Source organism: Hyperoodon ampullatus, assembly GCF_949752795.1.
Source record: "Hyperoodon ampullatus genome assembly, chromosome: 14".
Lineage (NCBI taxonomy): Eukaryota > Metazoa > Chordata > Mammalia > Artiodactyla > Ziphiidae > Hyperoodon > Hyperoodon ampullatus.
The window spans coordinates 28,143,779-28,151,433 of NC_136927.1; the positions used below are offsets into that span (position 1 = coordinate 28,143,779).

At 43.4% G+C, this 7,655-nt stretch overlaps 1 pseudogene across 1 annotated transcript; it reads right to left on the reverse strand.

Annotated features, from left to right (window-relative positions):
- Positions 1 to 255: 255 nt before the first annotated feature.
- Positions 256 to 1,114, reverse strand: LOC307062934 (small ribosomal subunit protein uS5-like; annotated as a pseudogene). The gene has a single exon. The product of its transcript is annotated as a small ribosomal subunit protein uS5-like (transcript).
- Positions 1,115 to 7,655: the final 6,541 nt, after the last annotated feature.

Sequence of the window (7,655 nt, forward strand, 5' to 3'; positions counted from 1 at the left end):
CCAAGATGTGTTTGGTCTCTTCGTTAACAATTCGACCAATGACAATGCAAAAGGAAAGGCATTTTTCCATGTCTGGACCATTTTGTCATAAAAGAAAGATCAGGATATTGGATTGGGCACTGAATGTCTTGCGTTTTAAAGTTTCAACTGAGGAATGATAATTTTAAAATACTAAACATCTGAGGAATTATCTTTCCATTTTAAAAGTGATTTTTTTTAAACTGGCTTCATTCACTTTATTTTTCTCATAGAAAACTATGTTGTGGCTACAGCTGGAGCCTGGGTCCTCTGCATGGAAACTCTGATGTGGGTCTTTACAAGATAGTCAGTGAATTCCTGATATGGAGACTTGGTGAACACTGTCTCTTTCCAGAGATCTGGAGTGAGATAACTGTAGATCTTGGAAATGGCATTGAAAGTGGTCTTGGCGAAGTTGCCCAACATGGCGGTGCAGCCCCTGGCAGAGGTGTAGAGGTCATCAGTTCCAGCCATCATCAGTAGCTTCTTGGGCACAGGGGCTGAGATGATGCCAGTGCCCCTGAGGGCAGGGATGAGGCGCACCAGCACAGAGCCACAGTGGCCAGTCACCTTGCAAGGGACGGTATGAGGCTTGCCGATCTTGTTCCCCCAGGAGCCTCGCCGCACAGGGACTACGGAGAGTTTGGCCAGAATGATGGCCCCATGGATGGCAGTGGCTACCTCCTCAGAGCATTCGACACCCAAGCCAACATGTCCGTTGTAATCCCCGATGGCAACAAACGCCTTGAACCTGGTCTGCTGGCCAGCACGGGCCTGCTTTTGCACAGGCATGATCTTCAAAACCTCGTCCTTGAGGGATGCCCCCAAGAAAACGTCAATGATCTCAGGTTCCTTGATGTGCAGAGACAAGAGACAGATCTCCTCCAGGGACTTGATTTTCATGTCCTTGACCAGGCGGCCCAGCTTAGTGACGGGTAGCCACTCCTTGTCTTCGGCCTCGCCTCCGCGAGCTCCGTGGCCTTCAGCCCTGGCCCCGGACGCTGCTGCCAAAGCCTCCATGGAAGCCACCGCTGCCTCCCATTCCAGGGCCCCCGGGGCCTCCGGGCCCATCAGCAGCACTGGCATCATCCGCCATTTGGTGTTTTTACGGAGAAGAAGAGCTAAAAGTGATTTTTATTTGAAATTTATTTTTCTGATGATTTCTATGATGAAATGACTGTATCAGGAACTCTTACATATTATTGAAATATCTAATCTGGTCACAATATATCAGTTCCTAAAAATGCGTGATAATGCATTTTTGTTACAGAAAACCTCTAAGCCATCTCCTATAACCCTACCAGTGAAAAAAAATTATTCGCTTTTTATCATGATGGTCATCTGTTATTGTTTTTAAAAAACACATAATAGTGTTATAAAAAGTATAGAACGACTTATGGGAAATTCCTGAGGATTTCTAGGAATTTCATCTTCTTTTTCCCCAAGTCCCTGAGATGAAGCTATTGAGATTAAGTCGTATGTTCACCTAATAAGTGTTCATTTTGAACAAGCTGGGTTGTCTATGGTGAGAACCAGCTTTCCGTGTGATGGTAGAGACAGGCATTAAATAAATGTAAAAATAAGAATTAGAAATTGTGCTGAACATGTGTAGTAGAAACTGTGATGGGGACAACAGCTCGGCTCACAAATGTTCCCCAGCAACTGCGTTTGTGCTGCCTCCTCCCTTTCTCCGCGGAGAGGGCTCTGTCACAGGGTCAAATAGAGCAGCAGGCCCCCACCTCCTCACCCAAGTGCAGACACCTGATGCAAACTGGCCAATCAGAATGCTCCATATGCTGGACCCCAGTGATTGGTCCAGAGGTGGTCATGTGACTGAAATGTGGGCCTCATGGTCCTTTCCTGGGGTTTTGGGAGCTGGAGCTTAGAAATAGGGTCCTTCCCTTTTCTTCTGAAAACTATGCAGCTGAGAGCCCAGAGCTATAGCAGCCATCGTTCCAGCCCAAGGATAAAGCTATTATTATTTGAGAGGTCAAGTGCTCATACACAGAAAGGTGAAGGATGAAAAAAGAAGAGAGAATATTGATCCCATTCTATTCTGTTTCCTATCATGTTTCCCATTATTACGTGAACCACTCAGCCTTTCTTTTAACTGAATGTAGATAAAATTAGCCTTCTGCCAACCCAGATATTTTTTACCAATAAAGAACCAGGGAAATATCACATGCCATGAAAGAGAACCAGAGGGCTTAGGTACACTCTTTGGGACTTCTACATCCAGTGGGGGAGAAGGCAAGCAGACCATGATGAGGTGATGTGTTCCTACTGACGGAAGCCCAGGTTACTGAGATTAAACAAAGGGGCGTCCCTATTGCGTATAAGCTCCCACTCTGTGCTTCATTTCTGGGTCCTCACTGAGAAGTAGCCTCATGCCAGGGCTAGGAAGATACACCCACAATTCCATTCAGCTCTTGCCTCTGTAGAGGCTTGGGGGCCTTCAGTGAAGAGTTTTCTGAGCCTCAAAGTTTGAAGAAATGCACCCGTATATGGCAGTCGGAGCCATCCCGGGGCATAAAGGGGGAGGCCCTGGAGGTAGGAACTGAGCCCCAGAGGCCTGCATTTGACCAATTAGAAGACATTCCACTTTGCTCCCCTTTGTCAGTCACTCACTCGGGATGACTTTGTTTCAAGGTAGCCCTTTAGAGAGCTGGGCAAGCTTTCAGGCTGGCTTCTTTGTGAACAGTTCGGCTGCTCAAACCAAACGTGAAACAAAGCCGATCCTGGTGCTCCGGTTTAATGGGAAAACTGAGCCATCTGTGGGTGTTCCTTCTAGTTGATTTGCTTCTTTGACAAGTATTAAACAGCCCCTTAAAGATCCAGAGAAATTATGGAAATGGGTATTAACATTAAAATCAGAGTACAATTAGAACATTTCACTGCATAATTCTTTGGCAGGACCTGCAAGGAAACAGGATTTCCAGCTCTGTGATTTATTGCTCACAGGACTGACTTTTCAGAATCTCCAGGGCCAGAAACACAGTCTGGGAGTGGGGCCCCTAACATGACAATACAATTGGACCATGGTTAGAAACTTATACAGTCTTTGTCCGATTCCTGGCAAACCTTCTTTGGAGCAGTCGCATCGGCTTTATGGAAGCCAACCAGAGCTTGATCCAGATGAAGGGAACATGCAGAGATGTTGGAGAAACCTTTGTGCCACGCTCCTGTGTCTTTGTCAGAAAAAGTATTCTGCATCCGTTTGTAATTAGCACTACGACAGGCATCAGAGAAAATGGCTAATCGCAGACATGGCCCACAGTGCTTTGTAAGTAAACAGCATATTGGAATAGACATGTAAGTAATTGCACAACACTCCAATTAAACATGTTCAAAATGAAAATGGGGATGGGGTTACGGTATCAGAGCTGCACTGCCAAAATCCTATTTTTTTTTTCTCTAAGAAATAATAAATGACTCACCTCTTGAATGTCACCAAGCTGTTTCCAAGCATCCCTTGGCTCCAGGCCTGAGGCTGCACTGTTTCTGGGAAGTTTTGAGTTGCTGGACCAAAAGCCTCTTATATATATTCCAGACCCAACGTCTTCCTTGGCTCTGGTAGCATATATTATGGGCGAGGCTCACATTCCTTCTTACCAGGTCACAGCCCCACACCCCAGCTTCTGCAGGTTTTCACTGCTCGTCACTCAGAGCTGTACCCTTCCCTGCAAAATGAACTTCACTGGCAGGGGCCACCACCTTGAGGATGCTTAGAGGACTGTGCACACTTTCCCACCGGAGTGATGCTCACGCAATGTCTGGGTGATGTGTGTGTCTGTCAGCCCAGTCCCCTTTGCTGGTGGTGGGAAAACTTGCTGGTACAACCAACAGTCCAGAGGTCCTTGTGGGTTCAGTTGTGGCTAGGCTTCTCCAGAATCCCCATCCTTGTCTAGTCTTTTGCCTTGCCCTATTCTCCTTCCCTCATCCTTTTGTAAGTTTCTCTGCATTCCTTCACTCAATAAGTCACTTGCCCAGGGAGAGAAGGGAAGCCAATGTAAGATGACTATCCTTTATCTTAAAATTGAGCTTGAACTAAGTATGGTAGACTTTCATTTTGTTTGTTTTTTTTCATCAGGGTGGACATCACAAAAATGCAACAGAAAGTGATTCTAGAAGTTTCAGAGGAAAAGAAAAGCAATAAAGTGGGCTGAGGATTGGAACTCCACATTTGGGGACACAACAGTCAGCTCAACTAAGCAAGTATTTATTCGGTGCTTTGAGCAAGTCAAGACAGGCACATAAGAATCAGGCATCCCAAATGTAGTTTCTGCCCCTGAAGGAGTGAATTATGTCCTGAGGTAGATGGACACACAAAGAAATAAGATGACACCAACACTTATTGAGCATGTACTACATGCCAAATATTACACCTTTGTAAGACACTATTGAATTTAATTCTTATGAGAAGGTTCTGGAGTGATTTATATTGTCACCGCTTTGCAAATGAAAAATAAATAAATAACTTAGGTTTACAGAGGTTAAGTCACTCTGCCAATGTCACTCAGCTAGCACCTGTTGGAAATGTGGCCATCAGGAGCCCTGGCAGGTTTATTAACGAAGGAATGATGAGATTAGATGAGGCGCAGAGAGGTTACAGAAGAGAAAAGATGGCCTCAGAGCTCTAAGTCCCATGAGCAAGACAGCAGACCCAGAAGAGGACAGAAGCATTTCACTGCGTAATATCCAAACTGGCTCACATCCCTGATAAGCCAAAGACACTGGCAAAGCTTGTCTGCTTCGCTTTCAATGTTAGAGTCTCGTTGCTTCTACTGGGAAAACTAATAACATAACAAATGAAACTATTGTTCGGTTTCATTAAAAATAAATCTGATAAGATGGGCAGAATTGAATTAACCAATCTCAACTGAGTTCTCATTATTGGAGCAAATGGAATATTCTCTCTAATAGAATAAGTCCTGGTTCATTTTGGCTGGTCTGAGCAGCTCCTTGCTATTGCTCTGGTTTCCAGCCTTTGGCTCTAGGCATCCTCACGCTAATGTTAGTATTATCAGGTCAGCGTAATTGATCAGCATACTAGATCTGGCAAGGGTTCTGGATGGATCAGCATAACAGATGCAAGGGCTTCGGTTACCCTTGGCAGATGAAAACTGTACTCCCTTCCAAGGAAGTCAGATTTAGGACCCTAAAGCTCACAAAAAAGAAAAGGCCCTTATTCCACACAGGGTGAGGTTGGGCTTGAATCCTGTGATGAACTGCCCTTGGAGTCAGAGATGGGGAAAACAGACATTCACTGTGCCCGCTTGTTTTGGCTGGCTCTAACTGAAGTAAGCGCCAGCAATGCTTCTATTCCTTTGTGCTGGCTGAAGTTCAAAGGCTCAAGACTGAATAGCAAAGAGGCGCGTGCAGGTATTTTTATGGATACACACAGATACACACGAAGGCACATGCACATTTGCATCATTTTCCCAACAGAAGGGATTTGACACAGCTTATAAATAAACACAGAAACACAAGATGGAAAAATTGAAGAAATCGAGATCAAATATAGAACAGAATAGAGAAATAATATCGACTGATTAATAAAATATAGCTCCGACTAGGTGGCTGAATCACTTTTTGGAGGGAAACTGTAAATTTTGCTCTAAACCCACTAGTGAACATGGAAATATCAGTACACACACACGCGCACTTGCTTATATATAATCAGTTCATGATTTGTGTCAATCACTGGATGAAACCAAACAGGTGTTAGGAGAAACACAGTTTCTTCCAGTCCTAATGACTGAAAACATTTTTTAAAATTGTGCAAGTGCTTATCAGGAGGAAACTGAATTAAAGTGTGAATGAATGAATGAATGAATAAACAACTGATGTGTCATAGACGGCCACGCCATTAAAAGTCATCCTTGTAATGACATTTCATGGAGTATAATCTGTAAAAATACTGAATCACTATACTGTACACCTGAAACTAATATAATATTGTGAATCAACTATACTTCAATAAAAAAATCATCCAGTGGAACCTCTCCAGCCCCCGACAATTCCAATGCTTGGAAGCCTCCTCTTAGGGAGCCAATGATACAGCCCACACTGCTTTCTGAGACAGACTCTGCTCTGAAGTTCTGTCTATTGATGTGCATTTCTGTCATTACAGCAACACAGTTTGGGGTGGGTCTGTGTGTAAAGGAAGAAATACAGGCTTTGTCTTCAGATCTGAGTTCAAATTGTGCATTTGCTACTTTCCATCTGAGTGACCATGGGGATGTGACATCACCTCTCTGAGTCTCTGTTTCCCCATCTATGATACAAAGGTTCCTAGCAGCCATTGGACCACAAGGATTAGATACAAATGTGTGAGGTTAGTGTCTGGTTGCACGTAGGTGAGCAATGTGGGTTTATTCTTTCAGTTCACTCACAACATGTTGATTAAACATACGTGAGCTGCATCTAGGGACTAAGAATGTCTTTCTATTTGTATAAACGAGGTAGGTCAAGCTTCTAACCTACCAGAGTTGATGAGACCCTGTATGGGCTGGTTTCATTCATATTGTCCACATACAAAAACTTCACACACATTTACTAACAAACTTGCCTCATCAATGAGAGTGGTTGGGTGGCATCTTTTTATTCTCATTGTCTGGTCTGAGTCTGACAAATCTTCTGTTTCTAACTGTTTAGTCGGGAAGCTAAATACAAGACAGTGGATTGCACACTGGTTGGGTTGGCTGGGAGTCTAGCCCTGTGAAGATTTGACCTCAAATTATCTCATCACTTTGCTGTGGTTTAGATAAACCCCAGTGGGATTGCTCTGCTCAGTTGCACTACTGGCAACTTCAATAAAATAAATGTTTTAGTTTTTACAATTTAGTCCCAGACAGCCAAGAAGGTGGTTTTCCCTTGAAGTTTCTCCTAATAATTACAAAAGGAAAGAAATGAGACAAAACAATCTGGGTCAATAGGATCAAAAGGTACCTCTCCCCTAGTTTTTTTTTTTTTTTTAACATGAAAAAAGCCTCTGTTTGGTTATTGAAGTATTTAACTTAAGTCCTCCACGGATGATACCTAAATAAAGAAATAAATTTTGGCTACATTGTGATGTAGTGTAGACAAGTTATGGAGACAACTGAAAAGACTTCAGTTTTCAGTCTATTTCCCTATTAGGACTCCTCTGTGTTTCAGACTTTGGAATTGATATGTTTGCAGCCAGGTGAAGACCCATACATGGAACTAGGAATAAGTATAATCATAATTCTGGTGATAAAGATAAAGATAACAACCCCGAAGATGATAAAAGCTGCTGCTTATCAAGCATGCTGTATTTGAGAAAGAGCACACTGAGAAGCTTTACAGTGTTCAGACACCGTCACCAACCCTGGGACTGGCACCATGATGATAACCTTCATTTTACAGATGAGAAAACTGATTCACAAAGAGGTCAAGTAAGTGGTTCAAGAGAGGGCTGCTAATAAGGCTAAAAGTGAAGAATAACTACACCTCTACACCAATTTCCATTGTCAGACTTGTGATTGGCTCATTTCAGGACCTTGGGCAGGTCAACTCTCCTCTTTGGACGTTGGTTCCCCATAGGTAAAAAGAAGAGTTTGGGCTACCAGATGGTTAATTTCCCTTCCACCTGTGATAAATAATGACTTAGAGTT